This window comes from Achroia grisella, unplaced genomic scaffold (assembly GCF_030625045.1).
Source record: "Achroia grisella isolate CSIRO2021 unplaced genomic scaffold, CSIRO_AGI_Agris_v1 utg780, whole genome shotgun sequence".
Taxonomy (NCBI): domain Eukaryota; kingdom Metazoa; phylum Arthropoda; class Insecta; order Lepidoptera; family Pyralidae; genus Achroia; species Achroia grisella.
The window spans coordinates 7,073,962-7,097,786 of NW_026713020.1; the positions used below are offsets into that span (position 1 = coordinate 7,073,962).

Sequence of the window (23,825 nt, forward strand, 5' to 3'; positions counted from 1 at the left end):
CAATGGGCTCCCTAAAATATGGTCGAGCGCAGTGATGGCTGGCTCATCCGTCATACTCGTGAACGAGTGCTGATTGTAGGGACTGGTCTGCTCTTATCACTACGACTGATTTAATCTTATTGCATGATTATATTTGACCCAAAAAATTAGTGCTTGTTGGTAGTTTGTATTCACACGTTTCGACTTGTAAATGTAAACTTACAAGGATTATTTAAAAGAGCAACACACAAGTTTCTTGCTCGTTCTTCTTGTGATGAGACAGCTTTCCGAACGAGTGGTAGATAAAAACAAATTGTTATGACTATTCAAAAGTGCTTAAATTAAGTTTATTTGAATAAATGATTTTCTATTCTATTCTATTCTATTCTTTTGATATATTGGGATGTCGAGGCTGGGTTTGAGAATTAAGCCTTTATTGTGTCGACTAGTTTATTATGCGAAAATGGATTTTACATTCAAATATAATGAATTTTGATTATCCTATTAATGTTATTAAGGAAGGATTTATTTTTGTTGTAGTTTTATTTTATATGTATACTTGCTACCCAACCCGGCCTTGCAGGGATGTACATATATTATACATATAAACCTTCCTCTTGATTCACTTTAACTATTAAAAAATCGCTTCAAAATTCGTTGCGTATTTTTTAAGATTTAAGCATACATTATGTAGGGACGGACAGATAGCGACAGCGACTTTGTTCTATATTATGTAATGATAGCTAAAAAGAAAATATAGAAAAATAAATATAAAAATAACCATAACAATTAACATAGCGCCATCCAGTCCCATGGTAAGCAGAGCTTTTATTATGGCTACGAAACAACTGATAAAAGTACTTAGATATTTTTCTGTAATTACATACTTAACATATATAGAAACTACCCAGACCGATACAAACAATCATACTCATGAATATAAATGCTTGCCAGTGCGAGAAATCGAACCCGCGACCATCGGTAGTAAAGCAGTGTGGTGAACCGCTAGACCATCGGGGCTGTATGATATTCCTAACTACTAACTACTACAAACTAGGTGTAGTAAGCATTAAGCTGAGTTGTATTCAGCTGAATGTCGTATAATGACGAGGCACTGCATATGACTACATACTCGACTAAAGTCTTCAAGATGTACGGTCAGTATAAAAATGTTTTTGTTTTGCACAATAATAATAATAATAAGAATAATATAATAATAATCAGTTAATAAATACCCTTGCCCCCTAATATATACCGCCAATTACAGAAGGCTGTAGTTCTAAACACATGCCGCATTGTCAGAAAATTTCTACAAACAGTTTAGGCCAACATTTATATTATAGTATATTCACCTAAAAATAGAACATTGTTATGTACTTGGATTAGGCCCGTACATACCACGATTACCATTGAAAGTCGAGAGGAAAAATAATAAACAATAATAGTAATAAAAATTCTTGACCTCAACAATATCATTACGCAGCACAACCTCTGCCACACTTGGCTAAGGCCCGTGTAGTATTACCTTCTTTTTTCTTCTAAAATTGTAGAGAAAGAAAGAGATAAGAGTAATAATATAGGGCTACTCACACAGCGCCATCTAATTTCAAGCTAAGCAGAGCCTGTGTTATTGGTACTAGACAACTGATATAAGTTTAAAACTAGTATAAAAATATTCTTTTATATTTCCTCACTAATGACATGTTTTTGTTTTGCACAATAATAATCTAGACACGCGGGAGCGTGTCACAAGTTCAAGTAAGAGAACTGGTTTAGAACTTGCGAAGGCTATAGTATAATTCGTATATGAGAACTAGCCAAGTCAGACCTTAGGCTGCAATATATTATCGTAAAATATAAAAAGAAATGATATTTTATATCGTTATAAATAAATTTCAGGTCTGACCATTGGACTTGGCACCCATTTAGATCTCACTTCTTTTGTCATTGAAGTCAACAATTAAGGCATATATCATATATTGAACTTGGCTATCATTACACGTTTATGTTTTTGATGGGATAATAATATCTCAGGACAATTCACACAGCGCCATCTAGTCTCAAGTTAGGAAGAGCTTGTGTTATGTGTATTAGACTACTGATATAAATACATAGATTCATTTTTGTAAATACATACATAATCTACATAGAAAACATCCAGACCGATACGAACAAGCATACATAAAACATACTCCTTGCATGGTACAAATGTTTGTACCGTACTAGGAATAGAAGCCGTGGCATTAAGGAATAAGTTGGTGTGTTAAATCGCTATATCACAAAGGACGTCTGATAAAAAGGACACTGTATGCTGGAAATCTAGTTTCTATATATATAGATATAGAAATTTTATAAAATTATATTTTATTTTTTTATTTTACGGTCATCTTTTGTTAACAGTCTCTCAGTTGTAACTAACTAATCAGAAATGTCTTTTTATTTTAAAGTTTGTATTAAAATTAATAGTTTTTTTATTGTACCATATTTGTTTTTACTTCACTTTTTCAGAATTCCTTTAACAAACCTCCGTAGTTCTAGTCTTTTTCTTCTATTAATATTTACGTATCATCAGTACATAGTATAAAACAAAGTCGCTGTCGCTGTCTGTGCGTCCCTATGTATGCTTAAATCTTTAAAACCAGACAATGAATTTTAATAGATAGAGTGATTCAAGCGGAAGGTTTGTATGTATAATACATGTACACCCGGGCGAAGCCGAGGCGAGTAGCTAGTATAAATATAAAAATAGATTTACTATGTAATATACTATTAAATTTTTGTGTTTTGAACTAGTTTCAGCTGTACGAAATATTTATATATAACATAGAAGTAAGTAATTTAAGAAACCAGAAGTTCAACTAAATAAATTGTGGAGCAATTCTATAATTTCAAATTAATTACTAAACCTAAAGTCCATTTCCATAATCGTGAACTCTTTCAATAGAAATCTAACTAAGTCATTAAAAAGTTTCATCGTGAATTACTCTTTCTACTGACGGTACGAGTTTAAACTGAAAAGAAGCCATTAATGTCTGAACTCGAGCGGCGTTGAGTTTGTTCAGAAACGTGTCACCCGGTCGCCATTTGTGTTCACAAACATTATTTTTTATTTATTTCAGGGCACTATGACCCATATTATGAATACCATAAAGACATACATATTGTTAGGGAAACTACTCTCTGCTACCAAAATGTTAGGGAAAATACTATGTATATATATAGGGAAAAATATTTGGAAACGTCTGTCTCGTACCTGTATGGTTCTGCGGATTTCTTGGGCTTCGGGGTCTCGAAGATATCTTCGCTAGCTTTTCAGTTTCACAGTAGGTTTAACACAGTTCTAATTTATTTTAATTCACAACAAAATGCGCGCGCGTCATGTCCGCCGTACGTTCAGTTCAGTACTACGTATGGGAGGGGAAGGAAACGTGCGGGAAGAAACTAACGGACTCTAATATAGTAATCTGTGCTTACAATGTTACAGGGTAGATTTTGAACACATATCATCATCATTACATAGTATAAAACAATGTCGCCGTCGCTGTCTGTCCGATCTATCTGCTGTACACCTATAGCATCCTGAGACCTCTGCAAACTGTCAAAATTGTGTTTCATTAAAAGTACACCAGCGTCAGATTTACCGGCTGTGAAACCAAATTGCCGATTGCGAAGCAGTCTATTTGTTTTAAAGTGTTGAAGCATTTGATTGAGCATAATTTTTTCAAACACTTTACTTCGTACTGGTAAGATAGAAATGGGCCTATAATTACCTACTTCAGTTATATCCCCCGACTTAAAAAGTGGAGTTATTTTGCTATGTATCATTAAATTGGAAAAAACACCTTCAAAAATACATTTATTGAATGAGAACGAAGATAGAGAATGAAGAATGAGAATGAAGAATGAGAATGAAGAATGAGAATGAAGAATGAGAATGAAGAATGAGAATGAAGAATGAGAATGAAGAATGAGAATGAAGAATGAGAATGAAGAATGAGAATGAAGAATGAGAATGAAGAATGAGAATGAAGAATGAGAATGAAGAATGAGAATGAAGAATGAGAATGAAGAATGAGAATGAGAATGAGAATAAAGAATGAGAATGATGAATGAGAATGAAGAATGACAATGAGGAATAAGATTGAGAATGATGAATGAGAATGATGAATGAGAATGAAGAATGAGAATGAAGAATGAGAATGAAGAATGAAGAAAGAATGAATGATGAATGAATGAATGACAAATGAATGATGAATGATGAATGTAGAATGAATGAATGATGAATGAAGAACGAAGAATGAATGAATGAAGAATGATGAATGAATGATGAATGAATGATGAATGAATGATGAATGAATGAATGATGAATGAATGATGAATGAATGATGAATGAATGATGAATGAATGATGAATGAATGAATGATGAATGAATGAATGATGAATGAATGATGAATGAATGAATGATGAATGAATGATGAATGAATGATGAATGTATGAATGATGAATGATTGAATGATGAATGAATGATGAATGAATGATGAATGAATGAATGATGAATGAGAATGAAGAATGATGAATGAATGAATGAAGAATGAGAATGATGAATGAGAATGAAGAATGACAATGAGGAATAAGATTGAGAATGATGAATGAGAATGATGAATGAGAATGAAGAATGACATTGAGAACGAAGAATAAGAATGAAGAATGAGAATGACGAATGAGAATGACAATGAGGAATAAGATTGAGAATGATGAATGAGAATGATGAATGATAATGAGGAATAAGATTGAGAATGAAGAATGAGAATGAATGAGAATGAAGAATGAGAATGAAGAATGAGAATGAAGAATGAGAATGAAGAATGAGAATGAAGAATGAGAATGAAGAATGAGAATGAAGAATGAGAATGAAGAATGAGAATGAAGAATGAGAATGAAGAATGAGAATGAAGAATGAGAATGAAGAATGAGAAGGATGAATGAGAATGAAGAATGAGAATGAAGAATGAAGAATGACAATGAGGAATAAGACTGAGAATGATGAATGAGAATGAAGAATGACAATAAAAACGAAGAATAAGAATGAAGAATGAGAATGACGAATGAGAATGAAGAATGAGAATGACAATGAGGAATAAGATTGAGAATGAGAATGAAGAATGACAATGAGAATGAAGAATGAGAATGAAGAATGAGAATGAAGAATGCGAATGAATGAATGATGAATGATTAATGAATGATGAATGACGAATGATGAATAATGAATGAATGAATGATGAATGATTAATGAATGATGAATGATTAATGAATGATGAATGATTAATGAGAATGAAGAATGACAATGAGGAATAAGATTGAGAATGATGAATGAGAATGAAGAAAGGGAATGAAGAATGATAATTAAGAATGAGAATGAGGAATGATGAATGAGAATGATTAATGAGAATGAAGAATGAGAATCATGAATGAATGAATGATGAATGATGAATGATGAATGAGAATTATGAATGAGAATGATGAATGAGAACGATGAATGAATGAATGATAAATGATGAATGATAAATGAGAATGATGAATGAATGAATGAAGAATGAGAATGACGAATGAGAATGAAGAATGACAATGAGGAATAAGATTGAGAATGAAGAATGAGAATGAGGACTAAGATTGAGAATGAAGTATGAGAATGAAGAATGAGAATGAAGAATGAGAATGAAGAATGAGAATGAAGAATGAGAATGAAGAATGAGAATGATGAATGAGAATGATGAATGAGAATGATGAATGAGAATGATGAATGAGAATGATGAATGAATCAACGGTGAATGAGAATGAAGAATGAGAATGAAGAATGACAATGAGGAATAAGATTGAGAATGATGAATGAAAATGATGAATGAATGAATGATGAATGAATGAATGATGAATGATGAATGAGAACGAAGATAGAGAATGAAGAATGAGAATGATAATGTCAATGAAGAATGAGAATTAAGAACGAGAATGAACATGTTGGTTTTATTCTTGTTTTTGTGTATGTTTGTTAATTTATTAAGGCATTGAAGGTTAGAATAGAACACTGGTTTGCATTCTTCATGATGAATGAAGAATGCAAACCATGAGAATGAGCATGAATGAAGATTGAGAATGAAGAATAAGAATGAGAATGAGAACGAAGAATGAGAATTACTCAATAAAATCCGTCATCGTGAGAAACATACTGATGCTCTAAAAATTTCAATATAAATAGACGAATTAGATATATTGGAATATTTGGTGAAGTTAGAATTGAAAAAATTTAGAATGAGAATGAGAATGATGAATGAGAATGATGAATGAGAATGATGAATGAGAATGAACAAAGAGAATGATGAATGATAATTATGAAAGAGACTGATGAATGAGAATGATGAATGAGAATGAGAATGAAGAATGAGAATGAAGAATGAGAATGAGAATGATGAATGAGAATGAGAATGATGAATGAGAATGATGAATGAATTAATGATGAATGAGAATGATGAATGACAATGATGAATGAGAATGATGAATGAGAATGATGAATGAGAATGATGAATGAGAATGAAGAATGAGAATGAAGAATAAGAATGATAATGTCAATGAACATGTTGGTTTTATTCTTGTTTTTGTGTATGTTTGTTAATTAATTCATTAAGGCAATGAAGTTTAGAATAGTATACTGGTTTGCATTCTTCATACGAATGAGCATGAATGAAGATTGAGAATGAAGAATAATAAATAAGATTGAGAATGATGAATGAGTGAATGAATAATGAGAATGAATGATGAAAAAGAATGATGAATGAATGAATGAGAACGATGAATGAATGAATGATGAATGATGAATGAGAATGAAGAATGAGAATGAAGAATGAGAATGAAGAATGAGAATGAAGAATGAGAATGAAGAATGAGAATGAAGAATGAGAATGAAGAATGAAGAATGAGAATGAAGAATGCAGAATGAAGAATGAGAATGATGAAGAATGAGAAATGAAGAAATGAAGAATGACATTGAGAATGATGAATGAGAATGAAGAAAGGGAATGAAGAATGATAATGAAGAATGAGAATGAGAATGTTGAATGAATGAATGATGAATGAATGAATGATGAATGAATGATGAATGAATGATGAATGAATGAATGATGAATGAATGAATGATGAATGAATGATGAATGAATGAATGATGAATGAATGAATGATGAATGAATGATGAATGAATGAATGATGAATGAATGATGAATGAATGAATGAATGATGAATGAATGAATGATGAATGATGATGAATGAATGATTGATGAATGAATGAATGATGAATGAATGAATGATGAATGAATGAATGATGAATGAATGAATGATGAATGAATGAATGATGAATGACAATGAGGAATAAAAATGAGAATGAAGAATAAGAATGAAGAATGAGAATGACGAATGAGAATGAAGAATGATGAATGAGAATGAAGAATGACAATGGAGAATAAAAATGAGAATGAAGAATGACAATGAGGAATAAGATTGAGAATGATGAATGAAAATGATGAATGAATGAATGATGAATGAAGTGAGAATGAAGAATGAGAATGAAGAAAGTGAATGAACAAAGTGAATGAAGAATGAGAATGTGAATGAGAATGAGAATGAGAATGTAGAATGAAGAATGAGAATGATGAATGAGAATGAAGAATGATGAATGAGAATGAATAAAGAATGTGATTGATGAATGAGAATGAAGAATGATAATGAAGAATGAGAATGAGAATGTTGAATGAATGAATAATGAATGAATGATGAATGAATCAATGATGAATGAATGAATGATGAATGAGAATGAAGAATGATAATGAAGAATGAGAATGAGAATGTTGAATGAATGAATAATGAATGAATGAATGATGTTTGAATCAATGATGAATGAATGATGAATGATGAATGAATGATGAATGAATGATGAATGAATGATGAATGAATGATGAATGAATGAATGATGAATGAATGAATGATGAATGAATGAATGATGAATGAATGATGAATGAATGATGAATGAATGAATGATGAATGAGAATGATGAATGAGAATGATGAATGATAATGAGGAATAAGATTGAGAATGAAGTATGAGAATGAAGAATGATGAATGAATGAATGAAGAATGATAATGACGAATGAGAATGAAGAATGAGAATGATGAATGAGAATGAAGAATGAATAATGGAGAATGAAGAATGAAGAATGAGAATGATAACGTCAATGAACATGTTGGTTTTATTCTTGTTTTTGTGTATGTTTGTTAATTAATTCATTAAGGCAATGAAGTTTAGAATAGTATACTGGTTTGCATTCTTCATACGAATGAGCATGAATGAAGATTGAGAATGAAGAATAAGAATGAGAATGAGAACGAAGAATGAGAATTACTCAATAAAATCCGTCATCGTGAAAAACATACTGAAGCTCTAAAAACTTCAATATAATTAGACGAATTAGATATATTGGAATATTTGGTGTTTTGGTTAGAATTATATACTGATGTAAATTTGACGCCTTCTATTCTATTCTATTCTATTCTAATAACAATTTTTAAAAAAAGGAAAGTACAAGAATAATTAATTTACATTAAACAAAAATAGGGACACAAAATATAACTGTAGTAAACCTTACAAGACTTTTCCTTCGCATAGATAAATCGTTTTAAAAAATTTGCTATGTGATTTTGAATTTAAAGTTGCGAATAGTTCACGTCTCGGAGCGTTCTATTTAGTTCACTGGTCACTGCGAACTAGCTTGTTCCCTATTAATTTCATTCAAACAAAGGCAGTAGTAGTCTACCTAATAGTGATCAGTTGCCTGTACGTCTATATTGCTTATTTTTTTAGGTTTAAGTGAACTATTAATTTCTAGTTCGCAACAATGTGTTCTTGTTTTTTTCAGCAAGAATTCTATAATATTTTATGAAATGAACTATAGAGCGGAAGACCTGCGAACTACACAAGACTCATCAATCACAAAGACATTTAAGCATAGAATTCACAAGTTCAGAATACAAATCAACCCGAAGTAATGTGCATTAGTCCGGAGATTGATTCAACTGAATTGGTCGCTAATCTACTCGCTCTAATTGATTGGAAGTGAACATCAAGAGGGAACCCTGAATTGAGATTAAAACATGTAAGATCGCGACATTTTCAAAGCTCCGCGGAAATTCAAAGGATTTTATTATTAATACTTCGTCGCGAAAGCTTCCATTTTCATTGAACCTTAAAAAAAGAAAAGAGGTTCTAAATTTAAAATTGTTGTTCATTTTCTATTTTTGTGTTTTATACGACATCTAAAGTAATATTCGTATATATTTGATGATATGTATAAAATCGAGGTTCTGGAGATCAGGAGCGTTTTGTATTTATAGAATGAAATACAGTTATGAGGTTACAACATTGATCTAAGTGCATATAAAAAAAAATGTTTTATTCGGACTACTCTAATGCTGTTGGCCGCAGCTGGCCTTTACAGCTTCACCGGATGTTATGGGGCGAGTGCAGATGACACTCCAAACCAAAGGAAGGACTTATGGAGCGGCTGAAGGCCAACTTCCGCCTGACGGATACGACTTTAGTCTGAGGGAACCACTAGGGGTTTGAACCTCGGCTCAGGCCGTCGTAACAACGGTCCCCTTTGAATTGGACGGGGGATCGATATGAGGGGACATCTACATATTATATAAGGTCATTGCCTTGCCTTTATCCCATTATTTTTGGTCGGCGCAGTATGTCATTCTCTTCTACTGCTCTCTATCGGTCGTCATATAAGAGCATATTCTTCTTTTATTCATATCATCTTTCACACAATCCATCCATCTTTTCTTAGGGCGTCCCCTCCCTTTACATCCATCCACATTCATATTATATACTTTCCATGGTCATGGTCCTCGTTCCTCCGCATAAGATGCCCATACTAGCTCAACCTATTACCTCGCAAACAAAACAAGGTATAACAAAAAAATCAAAACAGCGTGTTTTAGAAATATGTATGCAAAAATACAGCGCCATCTAGTTGTACTAGGATAAAACAATTTTGATTCGAACAATATTTAAACAACAGTATATATATAATAAGAGTATATATTGAAAAATGTGTATTTTTTTATTTCTAGTTATATTCTAAGTAAAAGAATGAATGGTAAAATAATTTTGTTTTTAAAGCGAAGTTCTTGAATAGCGCGTTTATCAAATAAACTTCTTAGCTTTATAATAAAAAAAATCGGAATGAAAGATATACAACATAGATCTTTTCTTCCAAATTATTATATGGCATTTTGTTTTACCATATAAATTAATATCTCTATTAGAATATAGGGAATGATAGTAGATTGTAGATTTGACATATCATAAGAGTCTGTAATAGATCTACATGAATAAAGATATTTTGAATTGAATTGAATTGAATCAAACTAATAGATATGTATGGTTCAATGTATTTTTAAGGTTCATTTAAAAAAAATAACAAAAATAAAAAAAAATTGGGATTCACAACCGTTATCACTAAGGGGTATGAAAAATGGTTTGTCTCTACTGAATATACTATATACACAACATTTCATATGAATCGGTGAAGCCGTTTCGGAGGAGATTTGTGTTTCAGAGAGTGTTTGTAACACTGTGACACGACAATTTTATATATTGCTTGATATGTATATCAAGAGTTTTGATTGTATGTTTTTAGGGATGATAATGGAATGGTGCACCCGCCCGCGCTGACGGTTTACGCTGGCGGGGCACCAGTGGAGGATGATAAGATGAACATGCGGTCAGGCCAGTTAGCCCCTCGTGACAAATTCACCAAGTATTTGGTTTTTGATCACGATGGCTTCCAGGGGAACCGTGTAAGAAAGAAAGAAAGAAAGAAAGAAAGAGAGAGAGAGAGAGAAAGAAAGAAAGAAAGAAGGAAAGAAAGAAAGAAAGGAAAGAAAGAAAGAACGAAAGAAAGAAAGAAAGAAAGATATAGAGAGAGAGAGAGAGAGAGAGAGAGAGAGAGAGAGAGAGAGTTAGAAAGAAAGTAAAAGAAAGAAAGAAAAAAGAAAGAAAGAAAGAAAGAAAGAAAGAAAGAAAGAAAGAAAAAAAAAGAAAGAAAAAAAAAGAAAGAAAGAAAGAAAGAAAGAAAGAAAGAAAGAAAGAGAGAAAGTAAGAAAGAAAGAAAGAAAGAAAGAAAGAAAGAAAGAAAGAAAGAAAGAAAGAAAGATAAGAAAGAAAGAAAGAAAGAAAGAAAGAAAGAAAGAATTGAAAGAGAGAGAGAGAGAGAGAGAGAGAGAGAGAGAGAGAGAGAGAGAGAGAGAAATAAAAAAAAGAAAGAAAGAAAGAAAGAAAGAAAGAAAGAAAGAAAGACTGAAAGAAATATACAAGACAAGATTGCTAGTAAGAAAGAAAGAAAGGAGAAAGAAAAGAAATCCACATAATGAAAGAAAGAAAGAAAGAAAGAAAGAAAGAAAGAAAGAAAGAAAGAAAGAAAATTGTTTATTTGGTACACTGAAAATAATTTTTAAAATTTAATTTATATTTTATATTAATAATTAGAGTACCAGTGTAGAGGTCAACCTGACATGGTACATTGCTAGTAATAAGATCCACATAATAATTAGTCCACATTATAGTCCACTTTTCCCCTATGTTTAGTAGACATGTTTAATACTCCAAACAAAATATTCAAAAGGATTCAAGCTCAGATTAAATCTGTCTATAAAATACACGAGGAAAAATACGGGCGAAAGGGTTTAGCATCTAAACAGAACTAATGCTCTTTAAATGGATTTCACAGAAGGCTAAACTTCACCCAAACATGCTGCATATAAAATGAGGTTTTGTATCTAAAGGTGGATTTAAACAAAATGATTTGTCGTTCACCAGCATTTTTCGGTTTAGTCTATACATATAAATAAAATTGGAGTGTCTGTTTGTAATATTGAAATAACCGTTTTTTACTACATGCATATGAATATAAATACGGTACATACACTAAAATAACTTTTACAATTTTTATCTGTTTGTTTGTTCCGGCTAATTTGTGGGCAATATTAATAATGGCTGGACCGATTTTGACGGGAATTTTTTTAGCTGGTAGCTGATGTAATAAGGAGTAACATAGGCTACTTTTATTTTAGAAAACTAAAGGCAAAAATCACGCGGACGAAGTCGCGGGTACAGCTAATATAAAAATAAAAGCGACGAGTAGGCTCAACTGAATTTTCGCGCTGAAATCCATCATTCCCGGATTATTCTGAGTTGTGGCATACATTTCATTGTGACAATACTTTTATTGAAATAACATTAAATTTTATTAAAATATAGACAGTTTCAAAAGAGTTAGTGATTGCACCAATAAAAGCTTACGTAACAATAACAAACTGATTTTACCTAAATGTCTTTTGGCTAAAGTTAGTAATTCGTTTTATGGAAATTGCGTAAGGTTTTACAATAAAATACCAGAGTCTGTTATAAATCTGCCAGAAAAAAGATTTAAATGTCAAATAAAAAAGTTCCTTTGCAAAAAAGCTTACTATAAAATTGAAGAATTCGTTAACGATAATAATGATTTTTATGGAAAAACTTTAAATCCATAGCACTGACAATATTATCTAATTACACTAATAATGAGTGCGTAGCGATTTCTATGTTGATTATCGCATGCCTCTTACTTGTTATACTGTAAATATTTATATAAAAAAAAACATCTATTAAAAAGAGCAACACACAAGTTTCTTGCTCGTTCTTCTTGTGGTGAATCTGCATTCCGAATGAGTGGTAGAATCAAAATATGACTATTCAAAAGTGCTTGACTGTGACTTAATTACTGGTTGCCACGGCATGCGTAAATGCTAAATAAAAGTTTTGAACGATATTTTAAGTACATCAGTATATCAACTCGAGCGTGCTGGGTGTACTACGTTAGTGTGTAATTTACCCTACTACACTGAAGAACTATTTAAACAAAACTTTGGGTTACTCTATCCAAGTTAGATTTTACGTGTTGGTCCAATTAAAAAGACGGTAGCGATGCAGGTAACTTAATATATTGTACCACAGTTAAATATATTTTACAACTAAAGAATTTATATCTTTCACAAATATTATGGTAACGAACGAAACATGTATGGCTTCTGTGCTGGGCAGCGCTCCATCTTCAGCAGCAGCATCTCTTCTTGATCGCGTACATCGTCAGTCTTCTCGTACTAGCTCCGTCTTCGGTGTCACTGATGCGCGAACTCCCACAGCCTCCTAAAATTCTCCTCCGAAAACACCAAGTCCAGGTATTACATCGGACCTTCAGTTTCTCATGGTACAGTGATCTCTACCAGTGTTACAGGTTTAGTTTGTATCGAATGTAGGAATATAAAACTATCTACTTTAACCGTATGTTTACGTAATGGCCATATTATCTTTAACTCGATTTAACTTGCACAATGGATAAACAAGTTATGCTTAACTACAGTTTATTCTTTGTTTCATTGTTTTACTACTTACATAATGAAACAAAGGAATACAGTGTATTGTTTCCGTGGTGTTGTAGTCGTTAGCACACCGTCTTATTTTGGATGATCGCAGGTTCGATTCTATCGGTTTTTTTCTATGTATATAAAGTATTACTGTTTCTCGTGGCCTTTCTGCTTCTTTTAGATAAATGTTAGATTTATTAAGATCTGTTTAATATGATTATTTATTTCCTAAAAAAATATTAATTTATATGGCAAAACAACGTTTGCCGGGACAGCTAGTATTATATAAAGGAAAAAATATGTGTAGTATAGTAAGATAATGGTATACTTGCTTATACCTTGACACCCCTCATTGTAAGGCAATGAACTTTTAAGTTATTCCTTTCAAGGCGGCTCACTTTTGTTAAATGAGCGACATGCTTGCATTCGCTATGCATTAACTTCAAACACGAGTTCGGACGTAATTTTCTTCTGATATTGGCAAAGTTATATTGAAATATAAATTTATACGACCTCATTGTAGGAGACGACATTCAATGATCCAATACAATACATGACATACCATATTGTTTCATTTATTTATTTTTCATATTGTAATTTTTTTTATAATTCAGCCGTTAAAGATCTTCAAGTTTCGGTTTTTCTTTTCCTAAAAACCAGTTCAGTATACAGATTCAATTGAGAAGAACTGAGAAAAAAACTTAACAGAATTTTTTTTTATTATTAATATTTAATATTTTATGTTATTAACGTTAACTCTGTTTCTATCTTTATACTCTCGTTTGAACCGTTGTGTGTATTTTATTATTATTTTTACTATTTCTATTTTTTATTGCAATGTATAGTGTATGTTGGGTATACAGTTCGTGTATACAGGTGACTGTTACCGATTACCATCATATGGGCTGTCGGCTTGTTTACCATTCCAATTACAAATTAATGGTAATAATAATATTATCTATTTATTTATATCAACTTTTCCATTTGGCAGTTAATCTAAATATATGTAACTCAAAGGTGACTGACATAGTGATCTATCAACGCACAGCCCAAACCACTGGACGGATCGGGCTGAAATTTGGCATGCAGGTAGATGTTATGAGGTAGGCATCCACTAAGAAAGGATTTTTATTAATTCTACCCCCAAGGGGATAAAATAAGGGATAAAAATTTGTATGAAACTTCGTCAATTTTAAACCGATCGGACTGAGAGTTTGCTTGCGTAAAGTTAATATGACGTAGGCTAAAAAACGATTTTGATAAATTCCACCCCTAAAGGAATAAATTACCGCGAGCGAAGCTGCGAGCAAAAGCTAGTATTTACATAAAATTCTTAATAATATACTTCTGAACAACATTTGTTTAATACAGCAACACTCAAGTGTCTTGCTCATTCTTGTGATGGGTCTGCGTTCTGAATGAGTGGTAGAATAAGAAAAATATGACTATTCAAAAGTGCTTATATTAAGTTTATTTGAATACACATTATTTCTGATTTATATTTTATTGCTACATACCTAATGTAGTATTATTTCTCTTCCTATTTTATACTTTTACTGCCACATCACTAATGTAGCAATATACACTGTTTCATAAACAAACATATCGTTCCATGAGGCTATAAATAGGTGGTGTACTATTCGTAGGCAGAACACGAAAGGCAACGTGCTCGTTAATCGGTTGAAAGTGAAAAATACCGCAATAAACTTTGCAGACAAACAACTTTGGTAAACAGTATGGTCCATTGTGAAATTCCACTTTTTTATGTACCTTGAATAGTAAACTGATGTTGTAACCATTAAACCTCTTATGAAAAGACTAAAAATAGGAAAGATGGCCTCGGTTTAGCACACCGCTTTATAACCGATGGTCGCGGGTTCGAATCCTGACACGGTGCAAACATTTGTATTTATGAGTATGATTGTTTGTATCGATCTGGGTGTTTTCTATGTATAATATGTATTTAAGAATAAAAAATATATCTATATATTTGTATTAGTTATGTATGTAGTACCCATAACACAAGCTTTAGCTAGTTTAACTTGAGTCTATGTAGATGGCGCAGTATGCTAAACGTCAATCCAAAACAAAAGAAGCGTGGAAGACCTCGACTTACATGGATAGACGCCATCAAAAAAGACCTAACGCGTGAAAATTTAGTCTCAATGACTATCCAGACACGAAGTCTCTTGAGATTCCTGTATGAGTTCCTATTGAGCTATATGGGCAACGGTGACCATTTACCATCAGGTTGGTCCTCAGCTTTACCCTTCCATCATCATCTGCTTCTTCCTTATGCCATTTATTTGGGGTAAGTGTAATATGTTTTTCTCTTCCATTCATCCCGTTATTTACTCCCTTTCTTACCATATCATCTTTCACACAGTCCATCCATCTCTTTTTCGGCCTTCATCTGCCCTTATCTACATTAATTATTAACATTATAACTATCCACATTTATATGTAACACCTTGCTTAAAACATTATCCATCCATCTATTGTTTACCCTTCCAATGACATAAAAAAGTTTATTTGAATAAAATGACTTATTTTCTATTATCACATTTTCGTACACGCGCAGATAAATTTTCTTAATTTCACTCTCACAAAGCAATGTCTCATTTTGTCAGCCGTTTTAATCAACATTTGGTAATTACAACGGTTAGTGCTGTGTAAAATTACATTCCTAATGTAATATAAGTCGAGCCTACGGTTCTATGTTACTATGTTATGTATTATATAAATTACTTCATGCATTTTGAATGAAATTGTGTATTGGATAGAAAGTCTATTTACTAACCCTATTTCATGGGTACCTATTACTGTCTACTGAGAGTTGAAAATAGGTACATTTTATCCAAAGTTGCACATCTTTTCACTCCGCCCTCGAACCCGCTTATCGTCAGTATGGTCAACTATACACCGAGGAGAAATATTTTTACGCAATAACGCCGCCCGCTGCACGTTCTTATTGATTTCAACAACTCCATAACAGCACCTAACCGGCATACAGGCCCATTCATTCTGTCCCTACCACGTTATCACACAAACACACGACACCGTCCTCGCGAGCGAAGACAACGACCCCAACCAAATCATATAGCGCAACCAACCTGTACGTGTCCAGGCGCTATATACCGGTGCCTTTGGTCGCAATGATCAATTCTCTGTCCAATTCAAACGGTGATCGAAATTACGACGGTCTGAGCCGAGATTCAAACCTCAGCCGTGCCCACAGACTATCTGTCGTATATGTCGTATCCGTCAGGTAGAAGTTAGCTTTCAGGCGCTCCGTAAGTACATCCGCGGGTTTAGAGTTCCATCTGCACTCGCCAACAGCATTAGAATAGGTCCAAAAAACTTTGCATGATGTAACTGTGTCTTGGTCTTCCCTTTTCCCTCTTTTCTTCTATTTTTTTTTATTGTAACATATTTTTTTCCCATGATAAAACGATCCAGTTATACCTACAATGGTTTTGTTACTCGTTGGTATAAAATCCACCTCTGTTAATTCTAAACCCATTACCCAGTTTGAGGAAAGCTCTTTACGTTGCCCGTAGCACTGTTGACGCGATGTTAATGTGTTTTCAAATTACTTCTAAAGAGCTTAATACCGACTCTGAGGGGAGGAATTATGAAACTTAATTACGATTGGAACTGATTCTGTGACAGGGCTATAATTAGGGGCGGGGAGGGGGCGGTGTTTATTGATGGCAGTGACGTTTTTGTTAAAGGATTATTGGAAATAGGACGCCATTATCGCTTCTGAGAATAAATGGGATAGTTATCTCAAATAATCACTATAAATGTACAATGTTCTTATTACTATAAATAAACAAACATACCGTTCCATGAGGCTATAAATAGGTGGTGTACTATTCGTAGGCAGAACACGAAAGGCAACGTGCTCGTTAATCGGTTGAAAGTGAAAAATACCGCAATAAACTTTGCAGACAAACAACTTTGGTAAACAGTATGGTCCATTGTGAAATTCCACTTTTTTATGTTCCTTGAATAGTAAACTGATGTTGTAGCCACTTATGGCAAGACTAAAAATAGGAAAGATGGCCTCGGTTTAGCACACCGCTTTATAACCGATGGTCGCGGGTTCGATTCCTCGCACGGCACTAACATTTTGTATTCAAGAGTATGATTGTTTGTATCGGTCTGGCTGTTTTCTATGTATAATATGTATGTATTTACAAAAAAAAAAACTATGTATATATATCAGTTATCTAGTACCCATAACACAAGCTTTAGCTAGCTTAACTTAGGTCTAGATGGCGCTGTGTGAATTGTCCTGAGATTATTATTATTATTATTTATACTTTAATCCATGCTCAAAACAATTACTTATACATAAGTAGATTCTAGTGGTCAGTCTATTCTTTCAAATTTGAATTTAAAACGAATCTGTATTATTGTAAACATGTACAACATTTATTTGAAAAGAATACGAGCTGAGTTTCTTGTCAGTTCTTCTCATCTCGATATCATTCCGAACTGACGTTAGATTTGACGTATCATAAGAGTCTGTAATAGATCTATATGAATAAAGATATTTTGAATTTGAATAATACTATTATGCATTATATACAATGTTCATACAATGTTCTAACATTATGCATACAATGTTCTTGTAAAGCCAAAGTCCATACCAGATGGAGGCAAATTGTGAGGAGTTGAGTTGAGAACTGTCTCCAAAGAGGACAATGAAGAGATACCATCTTGGAAGGATACCACTCTGTCAAGAGTGTACGATTAAAAAAGAAGAATTATGCAGTGAAATAATTAATATGACAATATATGTATATTTTCTCTTCTCTTTAATCTCAAATTACGCCGACGTCAAATAAATCGGATAAGACACAGATGATGTTCTCTTTAATCTCTATATAATAATAATATAAATAATAATAAGTTGTTTTTTTTTTTATTTTATCTTTATGGCATCGGTACGGCACAAAAGAACTACTAAATTGAGCTATAATAATATCTCAGGATATGACACATCGAACCTGCTACCGTCAAGAAGTAAGTCCTACTACTACAGCACTGCTAGAGTATATACAATAAAAAAGTAAAAGATGTATCAAGAAATGGATACATATAAATATAATTGAAGTGTCTGTTTGTATGTTCTTTTATTTTAGAAAAATTAAGTTAATCCACGTGGACGAAGCTAGTAAAAACTAAATTTCGTTCTCCGTCTATGGAATTGAAAACTTTTTTCTGCAACCTCAGAGAGAGTCCCGAGTCGCGTGTACAGCTGGTAAAAAATAAGATTTCATTCTCCGTATAATCTCCGGAATTGAAAACTTTTTTCTGCAACCTCAGAGAGTCACAAAGCAATTTACGGTTGGCAAACTCATTTGCAGGAACACAAACGTATAACTGATTGTTTAATGCTATGGCACACATAAACACTTAGTTACAGCGAATACTAAAGGAAAGATAAAAGCCATTCATTACCAGATATGAGGAAATCTCGACGCGTATTACCACCTTCATGCAGCGCGTAAATGGGAAAATGTACCATAATAGAATACATTACGGTTTGAAGTAGCTTTACACAGTATTTTCAGCCTCGATGGTCTAGCGGTTTAGCACGCCGGTTTACTTTCGATGGTCGCGGGTTCGATTCCTCGCACGGTACAAACATTTGTATTCATGAGTGTGATTGTTTGTATCGGTCTGGAAGTATTCTATGTATATATGTATGTACTTACGAAATAACCAAATATCTATGTATTTGTATCAGTTATCTAGTATCCATAACACAAGCTTTAGCTAGCTTAACTTGGGTCTAGATGGCGCTGTGTGCAATTCAGAATTCAGAGATTATTATTATATTAATACAGTTTTTAATAATAGATATAGTGATTCAAGAGGAAGGTTTATATGTTTAATACAAGAGGAAGGTATATACCCAAGCGAAGCCGGGGCAGGTAGCTAGTCATCACTACATAGTATAAAATAAAGTCGTTGTCGTTGTCTGTCTCTGTTTATGCTTAAAATTTTAAAACTACACAACAGATTTTAAAGCGATTTTTTTAAATAGGTAGAGTTATTGTAACGAAGGTGTTGCCGATGGCAACCTTTTTGATAGTTTTTATGTTTTTTATATATATTTGAATTTTATATTTTGACGTTCTGTTTTTATATACTATTTGTTTTCTTATGCCATATTGTCTTTATATTTTTGCTAGCGAGCTGATTACAGCTATTTTACCTCACCTAAGAACGTGTCTCATTTTTAACCAGTCCTTAATACAGTCCATCCTACCTTCCGTAACAGAAGGTTTATATATATATATATAATATATGTACACCCATGCGAAGCCGCGGCAGTAAACTCCCTTCATAAATCTCTTCAGTCGGTCATCGTCAAGGCTGCCAGTCATTTTTGAGAGTGCCATATTTTGCTCCCTGGTATCCGCTAGAGAAGCCAGCATAATATCGACAGATCTTGATGAAAGGTGCCTGTTTAGTAATGTCGGATAATTTTCACGGCTAGGAGGTTTGAAATAGCTAGTTAAATACAAAGTAAAGATTTTGTAGATTGTTAACAATTATGTTAAACTCAATGCCGTAATGGCAGGCACATTGTTTTGTAAATGGAGACCCTAATTAGTAATTTGGAGGGCTAATTTTGTAAATAAACAAAGTTAGGTTAATAAGGTTTCGGGGCTCTGTTTGTCCTTAAATATTTGTTAGTTTTCAACAGATTTTAAATATGAAAATATGATGACCTTATCACGACTATAGTATTTTTCAATATTAATAATAGACGGCTTTTGTGGTTTCGCTTCACTTTCGATGGTCGCGGGTTCGATGCATAACAAAATCATGTAAACATTTGTACTCATTACTTGTTTGTTTGGGTGATTATTTGAAATAAAATTAGAATGTAAAAATTTTACGTTCATAAGCGGCTAAAATGTCCTACATGAGTAAATGATTTTTGAATTTGAATTTGATTTCTTGGTGTTCCAAAATGTTTGTTAGTTCTCAACTGATTTTAAATATGAAGACCTTTCCAATACTACGGCGTTTGACGACGGTGATCTAGCGGTTTTGTACACTGCTTTACTCCCAATGGTTGTGGATTCGATTCATAAATAAACACGTTTGTAGTCATGAGTAATAAGTATGATTGTTTGTATGTTATTTCATAAAACTGTATCTGAGTACATCATTGAAATAGAAATAATCTTTATTCAAATAAACTCATTAAAAGCTATTTTGAATAATCATATTTTGATTCTACCACTCATTCGGAATGCAGATTCATCACAAGAAGAATGAGCAAGAAACTTGTGTGTTGCTCTTTTGAATAGATGTTTATTTTTAATAATAATTACAGTATAACAAGTAAGAGGCAAGCGATAATCAACATAGAAATCGCTACGCACTCATTATTAGTGTAATCAGATAATATTGTCAGTGCTATGGATTTTAAGTTTTTCTATAAAAACATTATTGTCGTTAACGACGCGGTAGTTTATTAAAAAATAATGTAATTAAATATTATATACTGTAGACTTATTTAAGACGTGCGAAGGCTTGAGAATTCTTAGAGGAGGGGAGAAGTACCCTCAAATATATATTTTTATTATTATGTAAGCTTTTTTTTTGCAAAGGAAGTGTTTTATATGACATTTGAATCTTTTTCAGGTAGATTTATAACAATCAGTTGGTCTGTCAAGTAAGTGTGATGCAGACCAAGTTTTGTGAGACAGCTAGTAAATAATATAAAATAGATTGTTACGAATAATTATACAAGGACTAAACGAGTAACAATTATTAAATCAACGCCTCAGTAATGTCTGTACCATTTCTCACCAAACGTTCTAAATAAAGCACCCTCGAAGGAACTGCGAGCTCTCGTCAAACTCATTACTGCCCTCTCAAGATGTTGGTAAAGTGGATGTACGTATTCACAACACGAACGTGTGAATACTTCAGCATACTGTTTTGTTTGTCGTTTGAAGTTTATGTAAGAGCCCTTACTAACAAAGTCGATTAAGAAAAATTTTTTTTTTGTGAATTATATATACATACGAGTTTATACGTATATTAGAGATGAACCTGATTGCTGTCTGTATGTAGACGATTATTACCGTCTACATACAGACAGCAATCAGGTTCATCTCTAATATACGTAATCAGGTAAATTGTTATTGCAAGTAATAGAACTAAAAATGATTATTGTTACAATTTTTATCTGTCTCTAGACAGATAACGAAAGCTATAAAATCTGATAAAAGCTAATTGGCTGATCGCAGATAGATAAGGAAAAAGAAAAAAAGACTTTTTGTGACAGATAAACGGGCAGACAACGTTTGTTAATTCTAATCTTAAAAACCGAGTAACCGATTAAATGATTGAGATATTTTGGCTACACGTTTGCAAAATCTAAATCCTAAAAACGACGTAACTGATTTGGGTGCTGTTGTCATTGTGACTGGAGCGGGAACACAACTACTATTTTAATTAATTATCAATTAATAGTAAAAATGTGTATTTTTCCCTCACAGCGAACAAGAAATTAACAAGAAGTCAAAAGTGACATATAAAAAAAATAGATATAAATAGATAATTTTTGAGTACGTCATATCAACATTTCAAGATTTATAACATGTGAAGACAATTATTTAAAAAAAGAAATAACAACACACTACTGAAGACAATGGCTGTATGGGCTGAATCCTTTTGCCTTTCCCTGAAAAGGAAGAAACCGAACCAAAAAAAAAAAAATATATATATATATATATAAAGTTTATAAAAAGAATAGTAGACAAGCTGCCAGCAACATTCATTTTCTGTTTGTTTTATTCAGATTGGTTTACGAATACAATATTATCAACTAGGTATTAGTTTTGGTACGAAATTATCAACTTAGCTAAGTTATTCAATAATTTAATTTAAAAATAAAAAATCTATGTCCCATTCATTTCTTTTATATTTCGGCGAATGTGCTCAGGAACTCCATAACCTCATTCCTCCAGCACCGTTCCACCACCATACAACAAGACGTAGAGAGCGGTTCCACCCATACACTGTAGACATCCCAGCTGCTCGTACCAACCGATTTGCGTCATCTTTCCTTATGCGAGCAGCTAAGGAGTGGAACTCTCTCCCAGCGTCTACATATGTTTCCAGCTTCATACAACAATAGGTCTTTCAAATCAAGAGTTAATAGGCACTACTTGAGCTTGCGTGTAATAGCTTAGACCACATAATCACTTAACTTCAGGTGAGATTGCGGTCAGACGCGCTAAAATTTAGAAATAAAAAAATTAATGGTTCGCTGTTTTGGATTGACTGGAAGAGATCTCTACCAGAGATAGCTAAGTACCTTATAAACCTCAATTAAACTATTTAAAAGTGCAACAAAAAGTATTAATTTATTTACTAATATTAATTATTATTTTCAGGTACATCACTTCCACGAAGAGTTGAAATTGGGTGAGTGCAAACTATAAATTAATAATCATTAATCAGATTAAATTTAAAAAAGATATAAGTCAAAGGAAAATACAATTTGTAGGTCTGTGGCGTAGGTATCATTAGTCAAATACTTCGAAGGGTCTATAGTAACATTGTTACGTGACCAAACATTTGCTCTCTATTTCTGTTCACAAGATGACACATACATAATGAAACGGAAAGGCCATATTTGCTAACAATTTAATGAGTTGTTCCAAAACAAAACAGGGCTCGTTTTTGTTTACAATGGCAGTAGCAATTACAGTGGGAAATTTTGTTCTCGTACTACTTTTCTGAATCATATTATTACATCAACATATGTGTATAATAAAAATATAAGTTATCGCTGTCTGTATATTTGTTAAAATGAGGACTTTTAATAACATAATAATAAACAAAACAGTAATTCTTAGAATTATTTTGTATCTATAATTGCTATACTCTATGGTTAACTGGGAGAAAATGCCTTAATCTGTTAAGTGCGCTATGTGCATCTTTGTTTTGTGTATTTGTGCATTAAAGTTTAAATCTATACATATAAATAAAATTGGAGTGTCTATTTGTAATATTGAAATAACCGTTTTTTACTACATGCACATGAATATATCGTCATAGTCGTATAATACTGACGGATCTGACTATTAGCGGTACATATACCAAAATAACATTTTTTACAATTTTTGCCTGTCTGTCTGTCGGTCTGTTTGTTCCGGCTAATCTTTGAAAAGGCTGGACCGATTTTGACGGAACTTTTTTGGCAGGTAGCTGATGCAATAAGGAGTAAATTAGGCTACGTTGATTTAAAAAATAATCTTTTATTTTAGAAAAATAAAATTAAATTCCAC

The 23,825-nt window shown here is 32.6% G+C and overlaps 1 protein-coding gene across 1 annotated transcript in view; it reads left to right on the top strand.

Annotated features, from left to right (window-relative positions):
• Window positions 1–23,825, top strand: part of LOC131850878 (uncharacterized) — a 359,653-nt gene that overhangs the window by 173,400 nt on the left and 162,428 nt on the right. The window contains exon 4 of the mRNA XM_059201259.1: window positions 22,929–22,959. The gene's annotated coding sequence lies outside the window, so the exon portion shown is untranslated. The remainder of the gene's footprint in view (window positions 1–22,928; window positions 22,960–23,825) is intronic.